Source organism: Hemiscyllium ocellatum, chromosome 8 (genome assembly GCF_020745735.1).
Source record: "Hemiscyllium ocellatum isolate sHemOce1 chromosome 8, sHemOce1.pat.X.cur, whole genome shotgun sequence".
Classification (NCBI taxonomy): domain Eukaryota; kingdom Metazoa; phylum Chordata; class Chondrichthyes; order Orectolobiformes; family Hemiscylliidae; genus Hemiscyllium; species Hemiscyllium ocellatum.
The window spans coordinates 26236246-26253111 of record NC_083408.1 but is presented as its reverse complement, the minus strand read 5'-3'; the positions used below and the strand labels follow the sequence as shown (position 1 = coordinate 26253111).

Here is a 16866-nt window from a genome sequence, read left to right as displayed (position 1 = left end):
AACTCAAGGCGAAATGCCTCAACATTTTCACCAGTATGATACTGATGAGTGATTGCAGTTGGAGCAGAATATGGTTGTGTAAAAGAGCATTTTGTGTTTGGAAATCAGCTGCTATTTTTCCAGAACATGGCAGGCATCCACATCACAGCTGCTTTATTCTGCAGTGCTGACATTACTTTATAAGGGCAGAACATGTTCATTTGCAGCATCTCACGGATGAGCTATTGTAAAAGTAGATTAGTTGAAAACAATGAGCTCTTTTCTAAAATGGACACTCACTGTTTTATGTCTCCAACAATGTACCACAGTTTTGCACATTCAAATGACCTATGACAGGTTTGCTAACATTTCTTCAAATTCTATCCATTTTTAGAGGCAACGAGTTCTAATTTTCCAAAGTTCAAAAAAAGATTTTATCTCTTATTGAAAACAGCTTGATTTTTAAACTAGTATCAGATGATTATCTTCATTTTGCACATGGTGAGTCAGAGAATAAACTGAAATAAAAAAGGCAAGGAACAGGTTACAAGCCTTCTAAAAACATTTAGGAAGGCATCTTTGCACATATGAAACATGTTAAACATGTCTATGTCATATTATCTGAACTTCTCATTTTAAGACAACTGCACATGAAGAATAGATTAGATTAGATTCCCTACAGTGTGGAAACAGGCCCTTCGGCCCAACAAGTCCACACTAACCCTCCGAAGAGCAACCCACCCAGACCCATTCCCCTACATTCACCCTTGACTAACACTACGGGCAATTTAGCATGGCCAATTCACCTAACCTGCACATCTTTGGACTGTGGGAGGAAACCAGAGCACCCGGAGAAAACCCACCCAGATACGGGGAGAATGTGCAAACTCTGCACTGCCAGTTGCCCGAGGTGGGAATTGAACCAGTCCCTGGCGCTGTGAGGCAGCAGTGCTAACACTGAGCCACCTTGTCACCCTAATGAATAGTGAATAACTGAAAGGTAATAAATGAACAAACATTAACTGACTCAACTTATTATAATTCAGTAATAAGGAGCAAATGTGCAGAGGACAGTAATATTTTTGAAGGCACCTAATCCTGATTCGGCAAATAGCAAATGCCAAATTAATTTTGTATAAACAACTGTGAAGCCCACTTAAGTAGCCATCTTCAACTTCCTAGCAGCTTAAACAAGCAAACATAACATTTATTATATGAACAAAAAGAAATGTTCTGAGCTCTGTAATTATCTATGGTAATAATTCCTTCTGTAGAGGAATGGTCCTTGTTTAGGAATATAACACTCAATCTGGAATCAATTTTTAGATTGGGCACTTTGGTCATTTTGATGCAAATTCATCTTGTGGCGGTGGTAGTGTCCCTACTTCTGAGCCAGGAGACCTGGGTTGAAGACCCACCCATTCAGAAGTGCATAATAATAATCGTGATTAGGTTCATTAGAAACCATTATTAAATACCTTCATTTAGTTCCCTCAGCAATCACAGCAATGCCCTCCCCCAACCTTTTACATTGACTCAGCCCACCACTACAAGGTTACAAGTCACCCAAATAGTAGACCACATGACAAATCATGAAACAGACACTACAGGCAAATTGATCATGTGTGTACAGCTTGCAGATACAAAGTAGACAAAGTACGCAGGGTGACAACATTGTATAAAATCCACACAGAATCCTTAAAGATGAGTTCTCTTAAAAGCAAGGGACATTTCCTTTCCAAAAGAAAGCTGCACATTTTACAATAAGTGAATTTATGATTTGCTTATAACAGTGACTTTGCCATTGATTTCCACAGTCATCAGTGACATTGTCAGTCAGTCCCGTTTGTGATGTCAAGCTTTTCTTTCAGCTTTTCTGCAGTTGCAATCTCAGAATTTGCTTATCTTGATGCACTACAGCCAAATTTTATCCAGATTAGAATTCCTTCATTCAATAATCTGAGTGGTGAAATTTTCCTTGGCATTTACAATTTTATACTTTAGAGCTTCCTGTTCATTTTGAATCTTCTGATTGTTGATCATTTCATGTATATGCCCCTGGTAGGATACTAGATGATCTTTAAGATCATCTTGAAGGTGCACTAGTCTGTTTGGATAACTACAAGCTTCTCTTCCACAAGTGGCTTTGCCAGTGATTCTTCTGCCACATACCTTGCAAAATTGACTGAAAGCAGAGAATCTCCTTTGTGCACACAGAAGGCCACACATACAGGACCTGTAATAAATAGCGAAGTCTTTTCGCTGGGGTCGGGGAGTCCAGAACTAGAGGGCATAGGTTTAGGGTGAGAGGGGAAAGATATAAAAAAAGAGACCTAAGGGGCAACTTTTTCACACAGAGTGGTACGTGCATGGCTGCCAGAGGAAGTGGTGGAGGCTGGTACAATTGCAACATTTAACAGGCATTTGGATGGGTATATGAATAGGAAGGATTTGGAAGGATATAGGCCGGATGCTGGCAGGTAGGACTATATTGGGTTGGGATATCTGGTTGGCATGGACAGGTTGGACCAAAGGGTCTGTTTCCATGCTGTACATCTCTATGATTCTATAACTTGATATAGCTCTTTGACATTAAAAATAATGGGTTTGCTAACAAATCTTTAAGGATATCTTCTACGAGAGTGGATGCGATCACCAACTGAATAATTTTGTTTGCTAGTTCGCTATCAGTACATAATACTCCAGACTTGATCTTGCCAATTTCTTGTAAAACTGCAGCAAAACATCCCTATTTTCGCCTTTCATTCTGCTTATCATAAATTATATTCCAATGATCTTCCTAATCATTTTCTGTATCTGCACACTTTGGTGATACATGAACAGAACAACCTTGATTATTCAAACGAGACGGGCAGGGAGTCCATTCCCCATTCAGGTAACTAGGCAGCAGCACAGTCGGTCAGTAAACTGCTCCCCATGCCATTTGCTTTCAACTACCCACATTTCCAGCTAGTGGATGGAGTAATGTGGCAAGTGCCTTTTCTCTTTTCTCCCTAATGGGTTCCGGGACAAAATGAAGTAACGGAATGGAGATGGCAGCCGAACTGGACACCAACAGCAAGACTGCTGCTGCCTTTGGTGGGGGTGGGGGTGGGGGTGGGGGGAGAGGGGAGTCTCAAAATAGTGTGCACACACAACTTTTTACTGCAACGTTTTGACAAATTCTCACTCTGCTCTGGACAAGGACAATGTTGGAGAGATTTTCTGAGGAAGGGGGGTTTGTATGGTAGGGTACACCCTGTGTATAACTCTGAAGGAGTTGCCTCCGTCCCAAGAAAGCCCCCTAACTGCTTGCTGTGACCTCCTGGTTAGACAGAGCCACTGTGTTATCTTATAAAAAAGCACTTTCTTAAACTTGCCTCCTTTCAGATCTGGAGACTTCAAAGGTGCTGTCGAGAATGTGAAAAGTGAGGGAATTCCATCCTCTGTTTTATTTTCCATCAGTTAGCTACTCAGAGGCATGTGTCGAGGTGGTGTGAACAGTTTTCACGTTTACCAGTTGCTACATTAGGGGATTGCTGCAAACTGTGTGTGTGTTTTGGAAACATAGCTTTAACACAGCTTCCCCCGCCCTGGGTTAGAAATGACAATTGAGAAACACGCTTGTCTTTCAATGACCCAGACATTGTTTTATTTTTAATTATTCCTGAAAAACTCTGATAATGAAAGATAACAGTTAACGTTTAGTGTTCTTGTGAGCGTAGGATTGTTATTTTGAAAAACTGATTATCATTTTGTCTGTCTTCATTTGGAGAGAGTGCAAGAGAGAAAGAGAGGTCAGTCGTTTGCAGACGGTGCCTGGGCTCCCATCAATGTCTAGGACTGTTCTGACAACATTTCAGTAATCCAAATTCACTTTTAATCATTGTAAACGAAAGCTGCGATCATCACACCAGTGTCAGTAACACCTCTTTGATGTAATGTTTTTACGGGACCTTGAGAACTTGTTTGGATAATCTGAAATTCGGATAATTGATATCCGGATAACCGAGGTTGTTCTTTTTGAAACCCATATCTCTGAGGTATCTCAGAGTTCTGCAGTGTCTCTCCATTTAAATAACATATTGTTTTGTATTCATCCTGCCAAAGTGGACAAGTTCACTTTTACACACATTATATTCCACTGATCGACCTGTTTTGCCCACTCACACCTTATAAACAAATAACCTTTTGCAGATTCTTAATGTCCTCTTCACAGCTTATGCTCCTTCCTATTTTTGTATCATCAGCAAATTTAGCACCGTACATCCAGTCCATTCACCTAGGTTGTTAACATAAATTATAAATAGCTGAGGGTGCAACACTGATTCCTATGGCACTCCATTTATTACATCTTTCCAACCAAATGATGTCCCATTTTATTATTACTGTTTCTCGCTAACCAAGCAATCCTGTATGTGTGCTGTTATCCTACCTTTGACAACACAAGCTCTGATTTGGCAGGATAACTTCTCCTGCCACTGCAGGAAGGGCAAAACCTGCACCCACACCATTCCCCTGTCACCTCCGTCCTTCCTCATCTGACAGAAATTTACCTGTATCTCCACCAATGTCAGCTCTTGTATGCATTGCACCCGATGTGGTCTCCTCTACATCGGGGAGACAGGACACCAACTTGCGCATCATTTCAAAGACCATCACTGGGTCACCCGCACCAACCAACCCAAACGCCCGTGGCTGAACACTTCAACTCTTCCCCCCACCGCCCCCACTTCGCCAAGGACATGCAGGCCCTGGGCCTCCTCCATACCCTTATCACCTGATACCTGGAGGAAGAATGCCCCATATTGCGCCTTGGACCCTGCAACCAAACAGGATCACTGTGGATTTCACCAGTTTCATTTCCACCCCCCCCCAACATTATCCCAGTCCCAAGCCTCCAACTCAGCACTGCCCTCCTGGCCTGTCCATCACCTTTTCCATCTATCTACTCGACCTTACTCTCTGACCAATCACTTTCTCCCCCACCTTCATCTACCTATTGCATTCTCAGCTACCTTCCCACCAACCCCAACCCCAACCCCAACCCAACACCCTCCCCCCCATTTATCTCTCAGCCCCCCCAGCTGACAAGTCTCATTCCTGATGAAGGGCTTATGCCCGAAATGTCGATTCTCTTGCTCCTCAAATGCTGCCTGACCTGCTGTGCTTTTCCAGCACCACACTCCTGATTATAACTTTTGATGCGGCTTGTAGTTAAATGCATTCCAGAAATCGAACTACTGCACATATATCTACTTTATCCATGTTTTTGGTTCCTTCCTCAAAGGACGTCAATAAGATAACTAAACATGTTTTTCCTTTTACAATTTAGTTGTAAAAGCTGGTATTGCTGCTATTCAGAATTCCAATTAAATTCTGTTGTGAGGAACTGAATTCTGCTGCACACTATAATTCCTAATCTCCTAAAATTTACAACTTCAATGTCTGCCACAGTGAAATCCACTGTTCTAAAAAAATTAAATAAAGGAACAATGCATAGAATAGAATCATAGCTCCCTTACAATACAGATAGAGGTCTTTAGGCCCATCAAACCTGCAATGATCGTCCAAACAGCATCCCACCCTATCCCCATTACCCCACATTTACTTCAGTAACCCATCTTGCCTGCACAATAGGGAGCAATTTAGCATGGCCAATCCACTTAACCTGCACATCTTTGCACTGTGGGATGAAACCGGAGTACCCAACAGAAACCCATGCAGATACTGGGAGATCACACCAAATTCACACATCACCCAAGGCTGGAAATGAACTCAGGTCTCTGGCTCTGCGAGGCAGCAGTGCTAACCAGTGAGCCACTGTGCCACCCAAACTCTTCATAACTGATCAACAAGAAATTTTCCATTATTTCTCAGTTAGCAATGATGATAATTATTTCCTCCTCTCAAATATGCTACATAAGGGAAAAAGCAAGTATAGAGCCAAAGAGATGTACAGCACAGAAGGAGATCCTTCGGTCCAAATCGCCCATGCTGACCAGATATCCCAACCCAATCTAGTCCCATTTGCCACCACTTGGCCCATATCTCTCTAAACCCTTCCTATTCATATGCCCATCCTGATGCCTTTTAAATGTTGCAATTGTACTAGCCTCCATCACTTCATCTGGCAGCTCATTCCATACATGCACCACCCTATGAAAAAGCTGCCCCTTAGGTCCCTTTTATGTCTTTCCCCTCTCATCCTAAACCTATGCCCTCTAGTTCTATACTCTCCCACCCCAGGGAAAATACTTTGTCTATTTATCCTATCCATGCCCCTCAAGATTTTATAAACATCTACGAGGTCACCCCTCAGCCTTCAACGCTCCAGGGAAAACAGCCTCAGCCCACCCACTGTGGGTGGCACAGTAGCTCAGTGATTAGCACTGCAGCCTCACAGTGCCAGATACCCAGGTCCGACTCCAGTCTTGGGTGACTGTCTGTGTGGAATTTGTATATTCTCCGTGTGGGCCCTTCAACCCAACAAGTCCACAACAACCCTCCGAAGAGCAACCTACGCTGTCCCATTCCCCTACATTTATCCCTGACTAATGCACCTAACATGACAGGCAATTTAGCATGGTCAATTCACCTAACCTGCACATCTTTGTGACTGTGGGAGGAAATCCTCGCAAACAGGGGAGAATGTGCAAACTCCACAATGACAGTTGCCCGAGGTGGGAATTGAACCCTGGTCCCTGGCACTGTGAGGCAACAGTGCAAACCACTGAGCCACCGTACCGCCCCATTTCTTGCCTCCCTTTCTATTGTTCCTGTAGCATTTGCATCCTGGAACATTAAGCTGCCAGTCCTGTCCATCCCTGAGCCATGTTTCTGTAATTGCAATGATGTCCCAGTCCCACATTCCTAACCAGGCCCGGAGTTCAGCTACCTTCCCTGTTAGGCCACTTGCATTGAAGTAAATGCAGTTTAATTTGTCAGTCCTATCTTGTTCTCTGCTTTGTCCCTGCCTGACCTGACTGTTTGACTCGCTTCTTTTCTCAACTGTACCAGTCTCAGATTGATCGCTTTCCTCAATATCTCCCTGGGTCCCATCTCCCTTACTAGTTTAAATCCTCCTGAGCAGCTCTAGCAAATCTTCCTGCCTGTATATTAGTCCCTTCCAATTTAGTTGCAATCCATCCTTCTTGCACAGGTCACTTCTATCCCAGAAGAGAAAGGCTGCAGTAGTGAGTATAGTAAATTCTTTCTTGATTATATGTTTTTGGAGATCGGTCTGTTGATTAAACTTAAAATATAAGCCATAGCTATTAATTTAACCTGGGGCTGTGTTTGTAGAGGAATAAGACGGTGTTATTTTCTGGGTCTGTAGATTGTGAAGGAGCAAAAATGGCCTTTGCAGTGATATGTACTTCTTGTCAGATGTGGGAGTTTAAAGAGAGTTTAAGGGTTACTGCAGATTATATCTGCCATAAATGCTGGTGGATGCAAATCTTATCAGATCAAGTGGATCGGTTGGAGAGACAGATAGAAGCGATGAGGAATTTGCAACAGCAACAGTATGTGATGGATGGCAGTTATAGGAAGGGGAGAAAGTCTCAGATAAAGTCACATAGATGGGTTTACTCCAGGAAGGGTGAGAGAGGTTGGCACCTAGGGCAGGAGCCTTTTGTGGATATACCCATTTCAAACCTGTATGCTATATTGGAAAATGTAGGGGGTGATGGATTCTCAGGGGAACGTAGCATGAACAGTCACGTTTCTGGTATTGAGACTGGCTCTAATGCAACGAGGGGTACGTTGACTTCCAAGAGATCAATTGTGTTAGGGGATTCTGTGGCCAGAGGTACAGACAGATGCTTCTGTGGCCAGCAGAGAAAAAGCAGAATGGTGTATTACTCACAGTGTGGAAACAGGCCCAACAAGTCCACACTGACCTGCCGAAGCGCAACCCACCCTAACCTAACACTACGGGCAACTTAGCATGGCCAATTCACCTGACCCGCACATCTTTTGACTGTGGGAGGAAACCGGAGAACGCAGACCCGGGGAGAACATGCAAACTCCACACAGTCACTCGCCTGAGGCGGGAATTGAACCCGGGTCTCTGGCGCTGTGAGGCAGCAGTGCTAACCACTGTGCCACCGTGCCGCCCACAATACAGATGTCTCAGAGAGGGTGCAGAGTGTTTTCACGGGGGAGGTCATTGTCCACATTGGAACCAACGACATTGGAAGGGAAAAGGTTGAGGCTCTGAAGGGAGATTACAGAGAGTTAGACAGAAATTTAAAAAGGAAGTCCTCTAGGGTAGTAATATCTGGATTACTCCCAGTGCTACGAGCTAGTGAGGGCAGCAATAGGAGGATAGAGCAGATGAATGCATGGCTGAGGAGCTGGTGTATGGGAGAAGGATTCACATTTTTGGATCACTGGAATCTCTTTTGAGGTAGAAGTGACCTGTACAAGAAGGACGGATTGCATCTAAATTGGAAGGGGACTAATATACTGGCAGAGAAATTTGCTAGAACTGCTTGGGAGGATTTAAACTAGTAAGGTGGGGGGGGGGGGGGGGGCACGCAGGGAGATAGTGAGGAAAGCGATCGATCTGAGACGGGTACAGCTGAGAACAGAAGTGAGTCAAACAGTCAGGGACAAGGTAGGACTAATACATTAAACTGCATTTATTTCAATGCAAGGGGTCCAACAGGGAAGACAGATGAACACCTTAGGAACACGGGATTGGGATATCATAGCAATTACGGAAATATGGCTCAGGGATGGGCAGGATTGGCAGCTTAATGTTCCAGGATACAAATGCTACAGGAAGGATAGAAAGGGAGGCAAGAGAGGAGGGGGAGTGGCATTTTTGATAAGGGATAGCATTACAGCTTTGCTGAGGGAGGACATTCCCGGATATACGTCCAGGGAAGTTATTTGAGTGGAACTGAGAAATAAAGGGATGATCACCTTATTGGGATTGTATTATAGATCAGAGGGAAATTGAGAAACAAACCTGTAAAGAGATCTCAGCTTTCTGTAAAGAATAATAGGGTGGTTATGATAGGGGATTTTAACTTTCCAAACATCGACTGGGACTGCCATAGTCTTAAAGGTTTAGACAGAGAGGAATTTCTTAGATGTGTACAAGACAATTTTCTGATTCAGTATGTGGATGTACCTACTAGAGAAGGTGCAAAACTTGACCTACTCTTGGAAAATAAGGCAAGGCAGGTGACTGAGGCGTCAGTGGGGGAGCACTTTGTGGCCAGCGACCATAATTCCATTCGTTTTAAAATAGTGATGGAAAAGGATAGACCAGATCTAAAAGTTGAAGTTCTAAATTGGAGAAAGGCCAATTTTGATGATATTAGGCAAGAACTTTCGAAAGCTGATTGGAGGCAGATGTTCGCAGGTAAAGGGACAGCTGGAAAATGGGAAGCCTTCAGAAATGAGATAACAAGAATCCAGAAAAAGTGTATTCCTGTCACGATAAAAGGGAAGGCTGGATGACTAAAGAAATTAAGGATTTGGTTAAGAAAAAGAAGGAAGCATATGTCAGGTATAGACAGGATAGATCGAGTGAATCCATAGAAGAGTATAATGAAAGTAGGAGTATACTTAAGAAGGAAATCAGGAGGGCAAAATGGGGACATGAGACAGCTTTGGCAAATAGAATTAAGGAGAATCCAAAGGGTTTTTACAAATATATTAAGGACAAAAGGGTAACTAGGGAGAGAATAGGGCCCCTCAAAGATCAGCAAAGCAGCCTTTTATGTGGAGCCACAGAAAATGGGGGAGGTACTAAATGAATATTTTGCATCAGTATTTACTTTGGAAAAGGATATGGAAGATATAGACTGTAGGGAAATAGATGGTGACACCTTGCAAAATGTCCAGATTACGAAGGAGGAAGTGCTGGATGTCTTGAAACGGGTAAAGGTGGATAAATCCCCAGGACCTGATCAGGTGTACCTGAGAAATCTGTGGGAAGCTAGAGAAGTGACTGCTGGGCCTCTTGCTGAGATATTTGTATCATCGATAGTCACAGGTGAGGTACTGAAAGACTGGAGGTTGGCAAACGTGGTGCCACTGTTTAAGAAGGGTGGTAAGGACAAGTAAGGGAACTATAGACCGTTGAGCCTCACCTCGATGGTGGGCAAGTTGTTGGAAGGAATCCTGAGGGACAGGATGTACATGTAGTTGGAAAGGCAAGGACTGATTAGGGATAGTCAACATGGCTTTGCGCGTGGGAAATCATGTCTCACAAACTTGATTGAGTTTTTTGAAGAAGTAACAGAAAAGATTGATGAGGGCAGAGCATTAGATATGATCTTAATGGACTTCAGTAAGGCGTTTGACAAAGTTCCCCACGGGAGACTGATTAGCAAGGTTAGATCTCATGGAATACAGGGAGAACGAGCCATTTGGGTAGAAGACAGAGGGTGGTGGTGGAGGGTTGTTTTTCAGACTGGAGGTCTGTAACCAATGGAGTGCCACAAGGATCGGTGCTAGGCCCTTTACTTTTTGTCGTTTACGTAAATGATTTGGATGCGAGCATAACAGGCATAGTTAGTAAGTTTGCAGTTGGCACCAAAATTGGAGGTGCAGTGTACAGCGAAGAGGATTACCTCAGATTACAACAGGTCAATGGGCTGAGAAGTGGCAGATGCAGTTTAGATTAGATTAGATTTGATTAGATTACTTACAGTGTGGAAACAGGCCCTTCGGCCCAACAAGTCCACATTGACCTGCGGAAGCACACCCACCCAGACCCATTCCCCTACATTTACCCCTTCACCTATCACTACAGGCAATTTAGCATGACCAATTCACCTGAACTGCACATCTTTGGACTGTGGGAGGAAACCGGAGCACCCGGAGGAAACCCACGCAGACACGGGGAGAATGTGCAAACTCCACACAGTCAGTCGCCTGAATCGGGAATTGAACCTGGGTCTCGGGCCCTGTGAGGCAGCAGTGCTAACCACTGTGCCACCATGCCACCCACCATAATTTAATTCAGATAAATGCGAAGGTGCTGCATTTTGGGAAAGCAAATTTTAGCAGGACTTATACACTTAATGGTAAGGTCCTAGGGAGTGTTGCTGAACAAGAAGATCTTGGAGTGCAGGTTCATAGCTCCTTCAAAGTGGAGTCGCAGGTAGATAGGATAGTGAAGGTGGTGTTTGGTATGCCTTCCTTTATTAGAAACATAGAAAAATACAGCACAGTACAGACCCTTCGGACCTCGATGTTGCGCCGAGCCAAGCCCACCTAACCTACATTAGCCCACTATCTCCATATGCCTATCCAATGCCCGTTTAAATGCCCATAAAGAGGGCGAGTCCACCACTGCTACTGGCAGGGCATTCCATTAACTCAACTCGCTAAGTAAAGAATCTACCCCTAACATCTGTCCTATACCTACCACCCCTTAATCTAAAGCTATGCCTCCTTGGAATAACTGACTCCATACGTGGAAAAAGGTTCTCATGGTCAACCCTATCTAAACCCCTAATCATCTCGTATACCTCTATCAAGTCACCCCAAACCTTCTTTTCTCCAATGAAAACAGCCCCAAGTGCCTCAGCCTTTCCTCATACGATCTTCCTACCATACCAGGCAACATCTTAGCAAACCTCCTCTGCACCCGTTCCAGTGCCTCCACATCCTTCCTGTAGTATGGCGACCAAAACTGCACACAATACTCCAGATGTGGCCACGCCACAACTGCAACATGACCGCAGGACTCCGGAACTCAATTCCTCTACCAATAAAAGCCAGTACGCCATATGCCTTCTTCACAGCACTATTTACCTGGGTGGCAACTTTCAGAGATCTGTGTACATGGACACCAAGATCCCTCTGCTCATCCACACTACTAAGTATCCGACCATTAGCCCAGTACCCCATCTTGTTATCACTTCACACTTACCTACATTGAACTCCATTTGCCACCTTTCTGCCCAGCTCTGCAGCTTGTCTATATCCCGTTGTAAACTGCCACATCCTTCCTCACTGTCAACAACTCCACCGACTTTCTTATCATCTGCAAACTTGCTCACCCAACCTTCTAGCCCCTCCTCCAGGTCATTTATAAAAATGACAAACAGCAATGGTCCCAAAACAGATCCTTGCAGAACACCACTAGTAACTGCATTCCAAGATGAACATTTACCATCAACTACTACCCTCTGTCTTCTTCCAATCAGCCAATTCCTAATCCAAACCTCCAACTCACCCTCAATGCCATACCTCCGTATTTTTTTGCAGTAGCCTACCATGGGGAACCTTATCAAACGCCTTACCCTTGTCCACTTCCTTAGTCACCTTCTCAAAGAATTCAATAAGGTTTGTGAGGCACAACCTGCCCTTCACAAAACCATGCTGACTATCCTTGATCACATATCACATTATTCCTATCCAGATGTTCATAAATCCTATTCCTTACAATTCTCTCTAAGACTTTGCCCACAACAGAAGTGAGACTCACTGGCCTATAGGTACTAGGGTTATCCCTACTCCCCTTCTTGAACAAGGGAACTCCAGTCTTCTGGCACTATTCCTGTAGACAACGATGTCATAAAAATCAAGGCCAATGGTTCTGCAATCTCCTCCCTTGCTTCCCAGAGAATCCTAGGATAAATGCCATCAGGCCCAGGGACACACTTTCACACTTTCCAGAATTTCCAACACCTCTTCCCTACATACCTCAAAGCCATCCATTCTAATTAATTGTGACTCAATATTCACATCGGCAACAATGTCCCGTTCCTGAGTAAATACTGACGAAAAGTATTCATTCAGTGTCTCCCCAATTTCTTCAGACTCCACACGCAACTTCCACTACTATCCTTGACTGGACCTATTCCTACCCTAGTCATTCTTTTATTCCTGACATACCTATAGAAAACCTTTGGGTTTTCCCTAATCCTACCAACTAAGGACTTTTCATGTCTCCTCCTTGCTGCTCTTAGCTCTCTCTTCAGATCCTTCCTGGCTACCTTATAACTCTCAATCACCCGAATTGAACCTTCACGCCTCATCTTTACATAGGCCGTCCTCTTCCCTTTAACAAGGGATTCCAATTCCTTATTAAACCACGGCTCCCTCACACGACCCTTTCCTCCCTGCCTGACAGGTACATACTTATCAAGGACACTCAATAGTTGCTCCTTGAATAAGCTCCACATATCGATTGCACCCTTCCCTCGAAGCCTACTTTTCCAAGCCACACATCCGAAGTCATGCCTCACCGCATCATAATTTCCCTGCCCCAGCTATAACTCTTGCCCTGTAGTGCACACTTATCCCTCTCCATCACTAAAGTAAAAGTCACCGAATTGTGGTCACTGTCCCCAAAGTGCTCACCTACCTCCAATTCTAACACCTGGCCTGGTTCGTTACCCAGAACCAAATCCAGTATGGCCTCACCTCTTGTTGGCCTGTCTACATATTGTGTCAGGAAACCCTCCTGCACACATTGGACAAATACCGACCCATCTAACATACTCTAGCTATAGCTTTTCCAGTCAATATCTGGAAAGTTAAAGTCCCCCATAACAACCACCCTATACTTTCATTCTTCTCCTGAATCATTCTTGCAATCCTTTCTTCTACGTCTCTAGGACTATTAGGAGGCCTATAGAAAACTCCTAACAGGGTGACCTCACCCTTCCGATTTCTAACCTCTGCCCAAACTACCTCAGATGGCGAGTCTTCATCCATCGTCCTTTCCACCGCTATAATACTATATTTGACAAGCAATGCCACACCTCTCCCTCTTTTACCCCTACCTCTGACCCTACTAAAACATTTAAACTCTGGAACCTGCAACAGCCAATCCTGTCCCTGTTCTACCCATGTCTCCGTAATAGCCACAACGTCGAAATCCCAGGTACCAACCCACGCTACAAGTTCACCTACCTTATTTCATATACTTCCAGCATTGAAGCCACTTTCCTGTTTACAGGCACCCTCCTTCGAGATTGATGCCATGTTCCTAACCTCCCTACACTCCAGGTCCTGCACCCTAAAGCTACAGTCTAGGTTCCCATGCCCCCGCAGAGTTAGTTTAAACCCCCCCCACCCCCAAGAGCACTAGCAAACCTCCCCCCAAGGATACTGGTGCCCCTCAGGTTCAGATGTAGACCATCCTGTTGATAGATGTCCCACCTTCCCCAGAAAGAACCCCAGTTATCCAGATACCGGAATCCCTCCCTCCTGCACCAGCCCTGTAGGCACGCATTTAACTGTCAGAGTATTGAGCACGGGAGTCGGTAGGTCATGTTGCGGTTATACAGGACATTGATTAGGCCACTGGTGGAATATTATGTGCATTTCTGGTCTCCTTCCTAACTTGAAAGGATTCAGAAAAGATTTACAAAGATGTTGCCAGGGTTGGAGGATCTGAGCTACAGGAAGAGGCTGAACAGGCTGGGGCTGTTTTCCCCCTGGAGCGTCGGAGGCTGAGGGGTGAACTTATAGAGGTTTACAAAATTATGAGGGGCATGGATAGGATAAATAGACAAAGTCCTTTCCCTGGGGTCAGGGAGTACAGAACTAGAAGACATAGGTTTAGGGTGAGGGGGGAAAGATATAAAAGAGACCTAAGGGACAATGTTTTCATGCAGAGGGTGGTACGTGTATGGAATGAGCTGCCAGAGGATGTGGTGGAGGCTAGTACAATTGCAACATTTAAGAGGTATTTGGATGGGTATATGAATAGGAAGAGTTTGGAGGGATATGGGCTGGGTGCTGGCAGGTGGGACTAGATTGGTTGGGATATCTGGTTGGCATGGATGGGTTGGACCAAAGGGGCTGTTTTTATGCTGTACATCTCTATGACTCTAAGAGATTCCAATGATCCAAAAATGTGAATGCTTCTCCCATATATCAGCTCTTCAGCCACACATTAATCTGCTCGATCCTCCTATTCCTTTCCTCACTAGCTCGTAGCACTGGGAGTAATCCAGATATTACCAACTAGAGGGCATCTATTTAGGGTGAGAGGGGAAAGATATAAAAGAGACCCAAGGGGCAACTTTTTCATACAGATTGGGACTAGATTGGGTTGGGATATCTGGTCGGCACGGACGTGTTGGACCAAAGGGTCTGCTTCCATGCTGTACATCTCTATAACTCTATGACCTCCTTTTTAAATTCCTGCCTAACTCTCTGCAATCTCCGTTCAGAATTTCATCCTTTTCCCTTCCTATGTTGTTACTAATCTAATGGTGACCTCTGCTGGTCCCTCTTACCTTTGAGAACATTCTGCACGCTCTCTGAGGCATCCTTGATCCTCATACCAGGCAACACCCCATTCTGATTTTTTTTGCTGCTGGCCAAAACAACCCCTGACTAGAGAGTCCCCAACATAATCAATCGCTTAGAACCAGATGTACCCCTCATTGCAGTATAGCCAGCGTTGATACCAGAAACTTGATTGTTCGTGCTACATTCCCCTGAAAGTCCATCATCCCTACATTTTCCAAAGCAGCACATTTTTTTAAAAATGGGGATAGCCACAGAACACTCCTGTACAACCACCTACCTTTCTTGGAGGTAATCATGACTGTATCTACGGCTTTTGTCCCTTCCTATAACTGCCATCCATCACACCCCCAGCTCTTGTAAATTCTTCATTGCCTCCAACTGTCGCTTCAACCAATCCATTCGATCTGACAGAATTTGCAACCAACAATATTTATTGCAGATATAATCCTCAGTAACCCGTAAACTCTCCCTAAACTCTCACATCCGACAAGAGGTGCATATCACTTTACTATAGGCTATTTGGCTTCCTCCAATCTACAGACCCAGAAAATAGCACTGTCTTACTGCTCTACAAAACACTGCTCCAGGCTAACTTAATACTTATGGCATATATTTTTATAATTTAATCAAGAGACAGATCCCAATAAAAACATTTAATCAAGAAAGAACCCACTCTACTCACTATTGTAGATTTACAGCAAGGCTCTACTTAAAACTATTCTCTTATCTGTTTCTGTGCTGTGACCTCTTCCACAATCAGTTGTGAATTTCGCTGTTTGTTAAGTTTTCCTAGACACACTCTGATGTCCAGTGATACATGAATTCAAACAGCAAAGGCTGTAACTGCGCAGATTCACTGCTGTCAGTTAGTAGTGTGGGTTTCTTTCCCTCTCTCCCTTACAGACTACGTATGTGCTTGCTGTCTTTGTCTGTCTTTCGCCTTTTTTTTTGTAGATATTTTTATTGAAATTTAACATTTTTGCAAATTTACAAAAATAAACAAAACTCTCAAATACAAACATTGATGTACAATTAAATCATATATACAATAGTCATAATTTAACAAAGAAAAGAGAAAGAAAGAAAACAAAAAAAGAAAAAAAAGAAACGGAAAAAGAAAGAAAAAAAAACTCAACTTTCTACTAATCTAACCTATAACTAACCAGAGTGTATACCTAAGTCTCTTACATGCTCGGAATGTATAAACATCAAATATAATAAAACCCGTATTCGCGCAGGATTCCTCTCCCAAGGGGCCCCGGAGCAGCCCGGTCTGAAATCTTCACTAAATAAAAGCCCTTGTTAGGATAGCCGAAATATCTGCATTTATATAATTCAAAAAGGGCTGCCATATTTTATAAAATAATTCAGTCTTTCGGTGCACCATATTTGTGAGGAAGTCAAGGGGGATATATTCCATAATTAATCTGTGCCAATTTGAAAGTCCAGGGGGGCCCTCAGCCACCCAGTTCACCAAAATATTTTTCCTTGCACAGAAAGAGAGAATAGAAAATAGTCTCTTCCCATGCATATCCAGAGATGAGAGGTTCGAAAAGCCCAAAAGGAGAGATACAGGGTCCACCCTAATTTCCGTTCCTAAAATTTCTGTCAGGGTATTTGCCACTTTAGTCCAGTATCTGCGGA

The 16866-nt window shown here is 43.9% G+C and overlaps 1 protein-coding gene across 9 annotated transcripts in view; it reads right to left on the bottom strand.

Annotated features, from left to right (window-relative positions):
* Positions 1 to 16866, bottom strand: part of LOC132818064 (coiled-coil domain-containing protein 9-like) — a 292055-nt gene that overhangs the window by 157659 nt on the left and 117530 nt on the right. The window lies entirely within an intron of this gene.